A 15,971-nucleotide genomic window follows, 5' to 3' on the forward strand; every position below is an offset into this window, starting at 1 on the left:
CACACTACCACCTTATAACTGTGCTGTACAGTGATCTAAGAAATATGCCAATTTCCTGGAGCGCTGGCAAAACTGCCTTTGAAGGTGTGTCACACAGTTCCTCACCTTGAGCTCAGTCTTTTGAATGAATGCCTTTCATAGTCCTTGATAAGAACAGTTGTGACATCATGAGACTGGCTTTGAATAAGCATCCTATGAATTGAAATCAGTGGTATTTCTCTTAGAGGCTGCTGCACAGTATTATACTGATGCTCAAAGTTCACGGGGCTGTTCCATCTTTGGAGGTTTACAAATTATCACTCTGGCTTGAACATCTCTAGTCTCAGACCTGACCAGGTGTCCAGGTCTCAACTCACTTGGTTCAGTAAATCTAGTCTGATATTTTATTTCCTGGGAGAGTGAGTCACAGTGAGTTGAAACATGCGGAGAGACATTCTGGCTGGAGCTGACCCCAGGTCACTTGTCAATTGTTAAGTCCCATTTTCTTATTAGAAATTGCCCTTTGCAGTCTCTTGTTGTGATATACTGTGAAGTCTTTCCCATTGTTCATGATAATTTGGGGCTAAGGTATTTGAGGCATGGAGGCGGGAAACAGCAGCAGATTCCCTCTTTAGATTCAGGACTGGGTTTCTTTTCAAAGTTCTGTTTCCCATATGTTGTCTGGGAAGGTCCGTGTGACCTCTAGGGCCTCTTCCTGGCGATGTCCCAATGCCCTAGTTTCTACTCTTGTGCCAGCTTGCCTGTGGGTGTCAGCCCTGCGGGGAGGTGACCCCAAGCCTGCCACGCTTGAAAAACCTCCCTTCTCTTGGCCGCAGCATCGCTATTGTTGGCACACACGATTGCTACCTTCATACCTGAACGTGGACTCACAGCAATTGTTAGGTGCCCAATAGCGCAGCATCCCTGAGGGCTAATCTAGAGTGGCAGTTACAGAAACCTACTTAAAGAGGGGAGGAAAAAGGACTGGCAAGGTGGTTGGGGGCAGAGGCATGCAGTGAACTTCAGACAATAGTAGGTTAGAGTTCGCAAAGACTTGCAGGAGGGGGAGTGAATCGGCGTTTTTTCACAGTTTAAGTTGCACCGGAAAGTGGGGTGCGGTTGCTTGCTGCTCGAAAGAAGCGAGGTTGGTGGAAAGGAAGGCTTGCTTTATTTTTGGATGCTGACCACGGAGCGGGGAGGGCAGACTTCTGTCCAAAGGAGGGCTTTCCCCTACTGACAACCAGTGGGCAAGAGCTTTTATAAGCTGCAGGAGGGGCTACGGGCAGAAACAGCACAGTCAGAGCTGACAGTCATCTTGAAATTGGTCATCAGTGGTCGGTTTGTTCCCCTTTCCTTGACACCAGTTCTCGGAATTGTGGCAGCTATGTCATGGCTCGGAGAAGGCAGTGGCACCCCACTCCAGTACTCTTGCCTGGAAAATCCCATGGATGGAGGAGCCTGGTAGGCTGTAGTCCATGGGGTCGCTAAGAGTCGGACACGACTGAGCGACTTCACTTTCCCTTTTCACTTTCATGCATTGGAGAAGGAAATGACAACCCACTCCATTGTTCTTGCCTGGAGAATCCCAGGGACGGGGGAGTCTGGTGGGCTGCCGTCTATGGGGTCGCACAGAGTCGGACACGACTGAAGCGACTTAGCAGCAGCAGCAGCAGCAGCATGTCATGACTATGGTCAAGTAGTTAACTTACCTGAGGTTTCAGTTATCTATAAGACAGCTCACAGGATATGGCTCAGATATTTATTTATCTATAGCCCTTGAGAAGGAACCAAAGGTCCTTGACTATGCTTAATGACAGCATTATTATTATTTGGTCTGCTTGGACTATTTTCCTTTGTTTCTGCATTTTCTCACTTCTCTGATTCAACTTATTCTTTGGCTAAAGTTTTTCCACAAAGGCAGGCAGAGGACACAGGGTAGGGGGCTGGGCAAGGACCATGGGCAGAGCCCTGCTCCATTTCATAGTGAGTGTTCATCCTAATTGTTCACAAATAAGTGTAAACATTCTGTACATGGCATGCAATACCGTTTTTGTTAATACAGTTTGTGCTGGGTATGTTATGCGCCATAGCACCTCTTTTAATTATGAGAAATAATCATTGTTATCCTTATGTACAGATGAGGAAAATCAGGCTTAGTAGCAGTGGTAATCGTTCAGTCGTGTCCGTTCTTTGCAACCCCATGGACTGTAGCCCACCAGGCTCCTCTGTCCATGAAATTTCTCCAGGCAAGAATACTGGATTGGGTTGCCATTTCTTTCTCCAGGAGATCTTCCTGGCTCAGGGATCGAACCCGGGTCTCCTGTATCGCAGGCGGATTCTTTACCATCTGAGCCACCAGGGATGTGCTCAGTTCACACAGCTTGTCCAAGGCAAAGCTGGGGTCTGATCCTGGATTTGAGAGCCCTGAAGTTTGAAGTGTTTCTCTTGTAGCAGGAAAAGGAACAGTCTTGTTTTGTTTTGTTTTTTCTTTGCTGTATATCTAAAACAAATTCCCTGCAGAACCCCAGAAAGGTGAAAAGTCAAGTTTGGAAGAGTGAAAGAAAGCCCCACCTGACCATTCTAACCTAGAAATCAGGTTAGAAGGGATATGGAAGTGTGTGTGTGTGTGTGTGTGTGTGTGTGTGTGTGTGTGTGTGTGTTTGGAGTCACAGGAAGGTGCCCTTGCTGGAACCAACTGCCACGACCCACCCAGGCTTTTGTACCTGCTCCCCACGCCTGCTCTAGACCAGGCTGTGGTCTGGCTCTCCCTCCGCGCAGCCAGTGGACCTGGGAAGTACTCTTCAGGGCTCCTCTGCTGCTCACAGAGGCTGGTGGGCGAGACCCATTCAGGCTGACTTTGAACCTAGTCACTGCTAAACGGTAACAAAAAGAACATGAAGAATCTTGAGGACATTGTCTCCCTACAGAATAGAAAAGAAGTCTTCAAAAAAAAAACAAAATAGAAACATTGGTGCCATGTGTGTTTTCAGCAATTAACAAATACTTATTAAACCCCGGTGGTACCTGGCACCATTCTGTGAACTGAGGGTGGCTCTGGAAGGAGACAGGTATGACTTTATGGAATTTAAGTTTTGAGATTTGAATGGTTGCGTTATCAGGTTTAGTGATTTAGTTCATCAGGTTTTAGTATATTGAGCTAATCCACCCCCCGACTCCAACCCCTCAAAATGTTGTGGGTTTTTTTTTTCCCCCTGATTATCCGTCCCCATTTTTAAAAATAAGAAATATATTCAAGAGCTTTAAAATTTTTAAGTTAAATTTTTTTTAACTCTATGAGCTGCCAATATTAATGCTTCCTTGTATTCTTCCAGAGATATTTTATTAAGTTTATAGATTATAAAATTAATTAAACATCGTGTGTGGAAAATAGTACACTTTCTTTTTTTTTTAAGTTCACAAAATACACATCAAAAAGAAGAATGGCCATTTTTTTAGACACCGTATTGCTGACTCATCAGAAAAGTCCTGATGTTGGGAAAGATTGAGGGTAGGAGGAGAACGGGGCAACAGAGGATGAGATGGTTGGATGGCATCTGTTACTCAATAGACATGAGTTTGAGCAAGCTCAGGAGATGGTGAAGGACAGGGAACCCCAGAGTGCTGCAATCCATGGGGTCGCAAAGAGTCAGACACGACTAAGCGCCTGGATGACAACAAATTGTGAGTGAGAAACAGCAGTTGATAAGAGGTAACCTCTATTTAAATAGATCATATGCAGACATTTAGGAAACTAATTTTCATTTAAAATTTTTTGAAGCATTTTTGATTGTTCACTTGTTTGTTTAATTTTTTGGCCATGCCATGGGGCAGCTTAGCTTCCCCACCCATGACTGAACTGGTGCCCCTCAAAGTGGAAGCACAGAGTCTTAAACTCTGGACCGCCTGGAAGTCCCATTATGTATTTTGTTAATATATACATATTTTATTTTTTAAAATTTTGGCCATGCCATGCAGCTTGCAGGATCTCAGTCCCCTGAGCAGGAATTGAATCTGGGCATGAACCCTAGACCGCCAGGGAGCTCCCCAACACAGCAGGACTCTCTGACCTGACCCCCCTCCTCCCTTACCCCATCTCTCTCCCCTCACTGCTTCATACCTAAGGCCTCACACTTCATATCCCAGCAACTACTTGGTCCTACACACTTCTGCGATTTTCCCTTAATTTTTTTTTTTTTGGTGGCTTTTTATGATGTCTTCTCTGAGCTACCCTTCCTATCATCTCTGACTATTCCTATGCATCCTTTGTAACCCTCCTTGGATGTCACCTCGTCCAGAAGCCGTCCTTGATAACCCACCTTCCAGACAGCTGGTTAGTCCTATTCGCCCTGCCACAGTTGCCAGCACTAAATTATAACTACCTGCTAAGTGAAAAGCCCCTCTGCCCTTCCTCCTCCTTGTTTGAGTTCCTTTAGGGTGAGGAATGTGATATCCATTTTTATCTTTTCCATCACTACCCCTACACTGCGACCTATTGCTGTGCCTGAAGAGGGTTTGATGCTTGTGGGTTGGGTCTGGGGAGGGGACGGTTAGGAGACACTGAATACACGCATATGTATGGCTGAGTCCCTGCTGTGCGCCTGAAACTATCACAACATTGTTAATCAGCTATCAAAGTCTGAAAAAAAGTTCAGAGAGTGGTGTCCCCTGTCTGAGGTGGGGAGGAGTAATTTTTGATAGAATCAGAGAAACAGTGGGTAGGCTTGAAGGTATAATTCCGTAAGAGCTAGGCCAAGAAGTGATACCAGTAAAGAGAGAGATAACCAGTCCTTGTGGAATTTTAAGAGTTTCAGCTGGAATGTTAATAGGGCAGAATCATTGCTTAGAAAACTGATTCCCAGGGACTTCCCTGATGGCCCAGTGGTTAAGACTCCATGCTTCCACTCTAAAGGGTTCGGGTTCGATCCTTGGTCAGGGAGCTAAGAGCTGAGTGGTCCAAAAAACAAAAAAAACTGGCTCCTGGGCAGCCAGCTGGGCCCGCGCAGTCTCCTCTGATGCCCGGAGCGAGCACCAGTTCCCTAGGCGGGCACTGCCACCTGGTTCCTGTCTTACCTGCCCTCAGTCTGAGTATCTCCCACAGCTTGGCACTTAGCCAGCCCTGCGGTTTGTCTCCCACTTGGCTACTCCCGGCTCACAGAGTGGGCTTCTTCTGTCTGAATCTGACCCAGAGTACCCCTTAGGGGCTTTCCTGGTGGCTCAGATAGTAAAGAATGTGCCTGCAATGCAGGAGACCCAGGTTCAATCCTTGGGTCGGAAAGATCCCCTGGAGAAGCGAATGGCTACCCACTCCACTATTCTTGCCTGGAGAATCCCATGGACAGAGGAGCCTGGCGGGCTACAGTCCATGGGATCGAAAAAAGCTGGACGTGACTGAACAACAAACACCTTCACCTTCAACCCTTAGCTACTGGCTTGGAAAAAACAGGAGCAAAAGGAAATGAAAGGTTAAAGGAAAAACAACAATAGAAACTTGAGAAACATTTCTCCAGGTGTAGCTCTCAGCAAATGTAAACACTGAGCTCTTGGGAAGGTACGTGTTCTCTCTGAAAAGGTTACCCCAACCTTAAATCTGGGCGTGGCTGGATCAACCCCCAGGCTTTTTCAAAGTACGCATTGTGTTCTCTGAACATCAGCCTAAATTTAGAGTTCGGTTTCTATTGCCACAAAGGATGCATTCAGTCATGTTGATCGTACCATTGATTGAGAATGATGAACATAATCGGATTGGAAGCATCGTGTTTTAATGAACATTATTAGAACGTTCAGGCTTATACTTGAGTTATTTTTTCGTGCCTGAATGACAGTCCACAGTGGCACCTATTTTGTTGACATGGAGGTAAATTCAGATTGAAGGAGAAATGACACTAAACAGATCCTTTCCTTGGGTTCCTATCCGCTGAGCAGAGTTTTCACATGACATCGTTTTTGTATGGCCAGATAATGTAAAATACACATAATACAATTGGACATGATTTTCACAATATTGTATCAGGGCGGCAGGCCTGTTTTGCTTGTTTTGTCTCTTTGGTAAATGTAGGCGATTCTTGGGGAAGTAATTTGAGGTCAGAGAAGGTCACGCTATATCCTGGCTCTTGAGAATCTAGATGTCAGCCTGGCCCCAGGGGTAGAGAAACCTTAGACAGGTTACAGAGTATTCACATAATTAAACTATACTAAGCCGGTGGCTCAGTGGTAAAGAACCCGCCTGCCAATGCAGGAGACGAGGGTTCAATCCCTGGGTCAGGAAGATCTGCTGGAGTGGCCACCCACTCCAGTATTCTTGCCTGGGAAAGCCCATGGACAGAAGAGCCTAGCGGGCTACAGTCCATGGGGTCGACCTAGCAACTAAACAAAAAAGACAGGACTATACTGAAGCCGTAGCCATTTGAAGGCATTTATTTATGATGCCTCTGGCCATCGGTTGTGCTGTATAACACTCGGATCATTTTCTTTTAAAAAAATACATTTATTTCTTGGTTTTTGGCTGCATGGGGTCTGTTGCTGGGGGCTTTCTCTAGTTGTGGAGGACAGGGGCTCCTCCCCGTTGCGGTGCAAGGCCCTCTCACTGTGGTGGCTTCTCCTGTTGCGGAGCACCGGCTTTAGGGCCTGGGGGCTTCCGCAGCTGCGGAGCACAGACTCAAGTCGCCCCAAGGCATGTGGAATCTTCCCAAACCAGGGATCAAACCTTTGCTCCCTGCCCTGGCAGACGGATTCTTGACCACTGAACCCCCAGGGAAGTTCCTGGGTCATCCTCTTCACTGGGAAATCTGTGCCCAATGATTTCCCCACCCATCCTGTGAAGGAAATAATCTGGAAATACTGCTCTTAATTAACTTTTAATCCCTAATTCCTAGAACAACATTATATAAACAAGAAAAATTGGGTTATCGTATATATACACATTTAATTATGTACAGATACCATTCCTAAATATCCAGTAAGCTGAGCTTAACACAACTTTAAGTCGTGCAGAAAGGATTAATGTCTTGCTTTAGACCCAGCAAGGCCATTTTTTTTGCAACTTTCATTCCACTTCCAATCAATTTTCTACCGACTGTCTGAAATTAATCTTTTCAAGAAGAACCAAGGTTTTAGGTTTTATGTATTTTTGGCCACGCTGTGTGTCTTTCGGGATCTTTAGTTCCCTGAGCAGAGACCAAACCGTGTTCGGTGTAATAGAAGTGCAGAATCCCAACCATTGGACCATCAGGGAAGTCCCTCAGTGACTCTTTAAAACAGTAAAATGTTCGTTGCATGTCACAGTCATAACAGATATATATAATCGGTGTCTACAGATCTCGTTGTCATCTAGATCTCTACTTTCTCTGAACCACAGCAATGGCGTCTCCCGATATCTCCCCTCAAGTGCACGCAATACTATGAAAAGGCTTTGGAACCAGATAAGTGCAGGTTAGATATTGGCTCCCATTGCCACCTAACTGTGTGATACTGGTCTTGGTCTATGCTGTCTCAGTTAACCCATCTGTGATGGTGGGAGTAATAAATTTAGTCTCGAGAAGTTATGAATATTAAATAAGATAATGTATATAGTGTAGTGGTTCCCAGACAAAGCATGCTTCAGGAGCCCGGTGGAGCCCATTAAAACACGGACTGCTGGCCCCTAGCGCCAGGATTTCCAGTCCAGTAGGATCGGAGCAGGGTCCAGAATTTGTAGTTCTAACAAGTTGCGGGGGGTACTGATGCTAGAAGCCCCCCTTGAGAACTGTTGGCACGGCCCTTTTACAGAGTAGCACATAGATTTGCAGCAAATGTTGGTTCTGTTTATTTCCATCTCCTTAACAGAGAAAAAAAGGTAATCACCAGTAAAAATGAAAATGAGTTTATATAAGGCAAAGCTTTACAGTTTTGGTTGCTTAGGGTGGCTATTGTAAAAGGGGTGTGGAAATGACTGATGCTTGGGAAGGACTCATGTTGAAGAAATATCCCGGGCTTTGGGGTGAGACAAATTGATGATGAATTTTGGCTCTGTCCTTAGTAACTTTGTGACCATGGGTGGTGGTATTTAGTCACTAAGTCATATCTGACTCTTTGCAACCCCAGGGACTGTAGCCCGCCAGGCTCCTCTGTCCATGGGATTTCCCAGACAAGATTACTGGAGTGGGTTGCTATTTGCTTCTTTAGAGTATCTTCCTGACCCAGGGATCAAAACCTGGGTCTCCTGTGTCTCCTGCATTGACAAGTGAATTCTTTACCACTGAGCCACCTGAGAAGCCTGACCACGGATACCCAAACCTTAAACTCCTCATCTGTTTAAACTCACAGTAATGATGGCTACTTAGTAAAGCTGATTTGAGAACTGAGTGAAAAAAATTGGGTGTAAACTGAGAGGTGAAGTGTTTTTCTATTTGTTAATACAAATATGTGTTAAGAAAACCTAAATATGGTGTAGAATTCCTAAACTAATGAGATCCTCAAGGAAGGTGTTAAATTAAACCCGTTTAAATCTCTTTTCGCTTTGAAAAGATGTCTGCACCATAGCCCCAAAACCATGTAAAACTAGATGTAAGTTCCTCCAAAGAGAAATAGGAGGAACTATAAGAAAACTTAAGCAGTTTAACATGTTAGGATGAGGATTTTTTATAATTTTGATTTCCCTGAATGTTATTGGGTATAATTTCTGAAACTACAGAAAAGTCTCACTTAGTTCTTACAGTAATACTGTGAAGTATGTTCTCATATCCATGAGAAGAGTGTTTCCTTAAAGATGCAAAGGATGTTAGTATCTTCAGGACTCTTTCTGAGATCACATCACATGAAAGGAACAGGAGCTGGGATTAATAGGATTGTTTTATTCTCTTAAGCCTTATCATGTACAGAGATGTCACTTTAGAATAAATATAATTTCTTGGAAAAGGAAATCGACATAGCCAAGATGTGAAAGAAATTGGAGTTTTTTTTTTCCCCCCCACAGTCAATCTGTATAGGTTTCTGTGCATTCAGCCACATCCTTCTCATTTCCGTGTTCAACTTCCTGGATGTTAAAACAAATTATTGCTCCTCCTAGCTACTTACCAGGGACCACTGTAAAATTCTATTGTGTGTGTGTGTGTGTGTGTGTGTGTGTGCTAAGTCGTCAGTTGTGCCTGACCCTCGGCAACCCTATGGACTGACTGGCTGTGTTAGACTATGTCTGCCTCTGGGTGACCCACCAGGCTCCTCTGTCCATGGGATTCTCGAGGCAAGAATACTGGAGTAGGTTGCTGTGCCCTCCTATAAAATTCTATTAGAGATTTACAAACACACACAATCGGATGCAGAATGGTATAGTCATCCTTATGTGCCCATCAGCCAGTCTCAAACTGAATTTATTATAAGCACACGTTCTTTAATCTTTAGGAGCAATATGTTTGTTAAGATGCTCATTTTGGCCTTCCTCTTCCTGTAGGGAACGTGGGAGGGGTTTGTTACTAAGAGTAGGAATTGCTTAGTGGGGGTAGACTGTTCCATGTGCAGTGTTTAGAGGTAATTTTTTCCATCTCTTCTAGCTACTGAATATTCTGCTTCCTTTATATAGGAGGGAAAAAAGACATTGACAGTCTAACTATTTTATGAATCCCCTTTGGAATTGCCTTGGGGAGTTTCCTGTTGGTCCAGTGGTTTTTCCTGTTGGTCCATTGTTTAGGACGCCAAGAGCTCACTGCCGAGGGCTCCAGGTTCGATCCCTGGTCAGGGAACTAAGATCCCGCAAGCCACATGATGTGGCCCAAGACAAAAGCAAACAAGAAACAATGCCTGGGTTCAATCTCTGACTGGGGAACTGAGATCCCACAAGTTGCATGGTGCAGCCAAAGGGGAAAAAAAAAACAAAACAAGCAAATACAGCATGTAGTTATGTCATTGTGCTTTTGTTACTTTTGGCTTGACAGTGTCTGTGATTCAGAACAAATATTAGGAATATTGTGAACTTAATTGGAAGAATAAGAATAACCCCAACTGTATCCACTTCTTTTTCAGGAACACAAAAAGGAAGAGAAGCTTCTTTTTCAGAGACACATGTGACAGACTCACAAAGCTTCCTATCATGAGTCCTTGCAATCCATTAGATCATCTGAGGACTTTGTACTGTTTATGTCACAATATCCCAATAGGATCTCTTATCAGAAGTCATACAGAAGAGGTTTTGTCTAGATGGCTCAAGGGTTTATCTTTTCCTGTAAAGTGAACGTATTAGTCACTGGTCCGTATCCACAATTCAGAGTTGCTAAAATATTGAAATAACTGTTGCACAAATGGAAACAGCAGTATTCAAGTGCTTTAAAGTAAGCTCTCCACACCTGAAAACTGAATGCTCAGAATTGGCACTTTGATCCCTAAAATGACCCTGAGCAGAGAAGAAGGGGGCAAGGAACTGAGGGGGCCAACATTTCTCTGAAGTCTCAGGTTTTGTTTTATGAATTTATGTACACATCACATTCCCACCTCTTCTAGAACTTTCTTAAATTTCTAATTGAAATATATTACACAATGTATGGGGCTTCTCTGGTAGCTTAGACGGTGAAGAGTCACCTGCGATGCAGGAGACCTGGGTTCCATCCCTGGGTCAGGAAGATTCCCCTGGAGGAGGGCATGGCAACCCACTCCAGTATTCTTGCCTGGAGAATCCCCATGGACAGAGGAGCCTGGTAGGCTACAGTCCACGGCGTTGCAAAGAGTAGGACATGACTGAGCGACTAAGCACAGCATATACAGTGTATACATACACTGTATACATGTTGATGTATAGCAGAAAACAACACAATATTGTAATTAGCCTTCAATTAAAAATAAATAAATTTTGAAAAAAGAAATATACATACAGGAAACCCAACGTATCAGAATTGAAATGACTGAATTTTCAAACTGATCCTCACCTGAGTAACCAGTACAAGAGCCCACACTCCTACAAATACTCCAGGAATCCCCCAGTACTCTCTTCAAGAGCAACAATCATCTTGACCCTCTAGTTTTGCTGCTTTTGTGTCATCATAGAGCTTCTAATTGTAGCCTAGTGCTTTTCATCCAAATGTTCAGGTTAAATAGATTCTTTCAAGAAGAAATGCTCAGGCCACACTGTGATTTCGTGTGTTTCTAAAAACTGCTGGACATTCCATGGGTTGGGGGTGAGGGGCGGGAGTGGGCTGGGATACCCACATGTGCCAGGTACAACCTAGGACCCTCTGTCCCATGTTTCTTCTCTTTTTAATTTTTTTTAAAGAAGTTTCTCCTATTTGCAGAACAGTCTAAGCAGAAGTACTTCTGTGGTTCTATATAAAAGGTTAGGCTTGTTGTAGATAGGCAGTTAATTCCCAGAATGAGCAACCTATATATACCCCAGTGCGTGCAGCACCAAATGGAATTTACCACTGACCTTCAACTCCTTCAGACTTGTCTCGGGTTGTAGATAGGGTTTAAAATTAGACAACAGCCCTAAGCAAGCATGGTTTTTATTTGGCTGCTTTTACATGGACTTGGAGGGAAGGCTTTACAACTTAGGAATGCATTTTTGATTTACATCCAACTGGGTGTAACCTGGTGCCTTGTTTTGAAGGTGAGGTAGGCACTGCAGTCAGGGCAAGAGGAAAATTCGTCTAATGGGTTCATTAAGGGCCTTTCCCCAGACAGGAGACAAAGCAGCGCAGGGCGTGCTACGTTCTGTTGATTCTAACAAGGAAAGGCCTGGCCATGAAATAGCTTTCAGTGTAATGGAGTGCGAAGGATGATCAGTACTGTAAATACTTTTATTTGAAGTGAAGTGAAGTCACTCGGTCGTGTCTGACTCTTTGCGACCCCATGGACTGTAGTCTACCAGGCTCCTCCGTCCACGGGATTTTCCAGGCAAGAGTACTGGAGTGGGTGGCCATTGCCTTCTCCAGGGGATCTTTCCGACCCAGGGATCGAACCCGGGTCTCCCGCATTGTAGGCAGATGCTTTACCACCTGCGCCACCAGGAAAGTCTATTTATTTGAAACAGTCACATAAAACTAGGAGATGCCACTTGAAATGCAAATGCCTAATTTAACCTGTGAACAAACACATCTAAACGAATAGATTACAGGGAAAACATGACTTGATGTTCACATGCTGCAAATAACAATGCTTCATCCTAAGGAAACAGGTTTTTGGACTGATGAAAGTGGTGAACATTTGTGTATAAGGGATGCCCAAACTCATTTTAGGAAACCCAGTCCATATTTCTCAGTGGTAAAGACCACTTATGATAGGTTATTTGCAATTTATATTTGGTAGAGTTTTGTCAGCTAGTTGGGGGCATCAGTAACGAATAATCTGCCCACCAACGTCGGACATGCAGGAGGCTCAGGTTTACTCCTTGGATCGGGAATCCCCTGGAGGAAGAAATGGCAACCTACTCCAGTATTCTTGTCTGGAAAATTCCATGGACGGTGGAGCCTGCCAGGCTACACCGTCCATGGGGTCGAAAGAGTCAGACACGACTGGGCGACTGAGCACACACACAGCCAGCTAGTTCACAGCTATGCCAATCTTAAGGTGATGTGAAAGTATTTATTGGTGCAAAAAATGCTTCATGAAATGTTTTCTTAGTGATTGTTACTTGTAAGACTTTGTAGTGTTTGGGATCTTTTTTAACTTTCATTTTTGTTTTTTGTACTTTTATCAGTCGTTTGAATCCATTCAAATAAAAGTGTTTGATTTTTCCCAAATTATAGAATAATATTTTTAAGAGGAAAAAAGTCAAGATTCATGAGGTAAATGTGCCAGGATACTTAACACTAGCTAAATTGGGGAAGTTGGGGGGAAAAAGAAAAAAAAAACAGTTGGTCTCTTCTTTGAACTTCTCTGTATTTTTAAAATCTTCAAAACTTATGGTTGCTTTATTTGTTGAAAAATAAAATCTCCCTTTACTAAGGGATACTATTTGGTGTTTTAAAAGCTGAAAAATATTATCCCTATTAAGGGATGCTCAATGCATTAAGTAGCCTATGGAAAACACAGCTACTCAAACCTGGCTACACATTATAATCATATAGAGCATTTTAAAAAATTCCAGTGTCTGGGACTCACGCCTGACCAATTAATTCAGAATAGCTAGGAGATGGGGCACAGTTATTGGTACTTTCCTAAAAGTTCCACAGAGGATTCCGATGTGTAGCCAGAATGGAGAATACTGATACAGATGAAGGCTGGACTTAGAGATAAAAACTGAAGGATGGAACTGATTGTCTTGTGGACTTGGCCCACATCCATTCTCTGCCATTTTACCTGACAGCTACTTTTGTAAAAAGTCAGTTAAGGTTTTGCTAGGAGGAAAAGAACTTCCAAAACATAGTAGCTTGAAGAAGTTCCTGTGTCTTCTGTGAGGACTTCTGACCGGGGCCTGTTCCACCAGGACTGGAAGGGCTTGGATGGACCTTCGCTTGCAGAACCTGGTCTTCTAACCCCACGGCCCCTCATTCCCTAGTGGGTTCAGCAGGGCTGTTTCACTTGGTGACCTCAGGGAGGGTCGCCCTAATCAGCGAGTACTTTCGTAAGTCTCTGCTTGAATCATGTGTGCTAATGTCCCATCAGTCAAAGCAGGTCCCGTGGCCAAGCCACGGGAGAGACTGTGGAGTGTGGAGAAACATTCTCTACCTTTGAATGGAAAAGTTGCAAAATCATAGTGAATGAAGGCATGTATATAGCAATGGAATGAATTTGTGCCCATTTTTGGCAATTGACCATAACAAATTAAAATGCATCCCTTTTTTAGTGAAAGTACTTGATAAAGCAAGATATTTACTAGGATCTTTTTTAAAAAATTCTTTTTGAGGGGGCTTCCCAGGCAGTCCAGTAGTTAAGACTCTGCACTTCCACTTGAGGTGGGAGCAGAGGGTTTGATCCCTGATTGGGGAACTAAGATTCCACGTGTTGTGGCACAGTCCAGAAAAAAATTATTTTTCTAGTTAATTTTGGGAAAGTACCTTTAACTTGCATTACAAAAGAAATTTAATGGTAATTAAGGAATTTCTAAAACAGTTTAGAAATTAGGAAATTTAGAAATTAGGAAAATCCAGAAAACTACAAAGACTAAAATAAAAATCATCAACAGAAATATTCAGAGATACTATTTTAGCACATTTCTTTCAGTATTTGTTTTCATATAAAAACATCTATTTTATGTGTTTTTATAACTGGCTCCCCTCATTTAATAGTATGTCCTAGTTTTTCTGTGTCCTGAAGAATTCTTCACCATAATTTATAATAGCTCAGTAATATGCCATCATGTGAATGCAATATCATTTATTTAGCAAAACTTCCAATTAGGGGTTTTTAGGAGGTATTATCAGTAATACATTGTTTTATTAATAAAATTGGTCATTAATGGTGACTGAATCTCAGCAGTAATTAAGTCCCAAGTACCATTCAGGGTGTTTTAAGTATATTACACACTTCACAACAACTCCATGAGGTGTAGGGAATTTTTTTTTCCCAAAGTTTTTATTTGGGATTGGGGTATAGCCCGTTAACAATGCTGTGGTAGCTTCAGGGGAACATTGAAGGGATTCAGCCATACATATACATGGATCCATTTCCCCCCAAACCTCCTCCTATCCAGACTCTGTAGGAACTGTTTTGACACTCCTTTAGAGTCAGAGAAACCAAAGAACAGAGAGGTTAGGTGATCTATCAGAGGTCCCACAATTAATCATTGGTCCGGCAGGGACTTGAACCCAGGCAATATTGTTTGAGAGTCTTTGCTTGTAACTGCTATATTACATTGCCTCTCAAATAAGAATTTAGAAAGAACTTCTTTAGGACAAATTGCAGTACACGAACTGAGTCAGAGTATATGCAAGGGTTTATTTGTTTTTTGTATTTATTAATTTATTTATTTTTGTCTCTTCTGGGTCTTTGTTGCTGACCCAGGGCTTTCTCCTGTGGTGGTGCTTGGGTTTCTCATTGCAGCGGCTTCTGTTGTGGAGCACAGGCTCTAGGTGCACGGGTTTTAGGAGTTTGGCGCGTGGGCTCAGCTGCTCCTTGGTGTGTGGAATCTTCCTGGACCGGAGATTGAACTCATGTCTGCTGCATTGGCAGGCAGACTCCCAACCACTGGACCACCAGGGAAGTCTGTATGCAGGTCTTTTAAGGGTTTTGATAGAAAGTGTCATATTGCTCTCCCCAAAACTGGTCCAACTGCACTCCCACTGGCAAGTCTGAGACTCTCATTTCCCTACACCTTCTCCACCACCAGCTATTCAGTTCAGTTCAGTTTAGTCACTCAGTCGTGTCCGACTCTTTGTGACCCCATGGGCTGCAGCACTACAGGCCTCCCTGTCCATCGCCAACTCCCAGAGCCTACTCAAACTCATGTCCATCGAGTCGGTGATGCCATCCAACCACCTCATCCTGTGTTGTCCCCTTCTCCTCCTGCCCTCAGTCTTTCCCAGCATCAGGGTCTTTTCAATACCACTAGGTCTTATCACTTTCTAAATCTTTGCCAGCTCCATATAAAATGATGAGAGCAGCAGGGAATATATAGGAAATATATATATAGGAATATATAGGAAATCCAGGTACCTTCTACTCAGTCTTTTGCTGTGAATCTACAGCTGCTCTAAACAAAGTCTATGAAAAATTTATTTTCTTAAGAGAGGCTATCTTAAGATTTAAATTTTACTAACTTTAGTTTCTAGCAAGCATGAGCTTCTTTTTTTTTAATTGATACATAACTGACATATAACAGTTTCAAATGTATAAGATAATGATACAAGATTTGTACATACTGAGAAATGATGATCACAATGTCTTGTTAACATCTGTCCCCACCACCATAGTTACAAATTTTTCTTTCCTTAAGATGAGAACTTTCAAGATTCTCTCCTAGCAACTTCCAAATAGGCACTGCAGTGTTAATAACTACAGTCATCGTGCTGTACTTTACAGCCCCATGAATTATTTTGAGCTTGTTGTCTTTTATTAGATATTTGCATAAGCCAAGGTACAGAGAATGACGTGAA

The 15,971-nt window shown here is 43.2% G+C and overlaps 1 protein-coding gene across 1 annotated transcript in view; it reads left to right on the forward strand.

The window, feature by feature from the left end:
* Positions 1-15,971, forward strand: part of LOC102276507 (N-acetyllactosaminide beta-1,6-N-acetylglucosaminyl-transferase-like) — a 38,501-nt gene that overhangs the window by 1,578 nt on the left and 20,952 nt on the right.

Source organism: Bos mutus, chromosome 23, assembly GCF_027580195.1.
Source record: "Bos mutus isolate GX-2022 chromosome 23, NWIPB_WYAK_1.1, whole genome shotgun sequence".
Classification (NCBI taxonomy): domain Eukaryota; kingdom Metazoa; phylum Chordata; class Mammalia; order Artiodactyla; family Bovidae; genus Bos; species Bos mutus.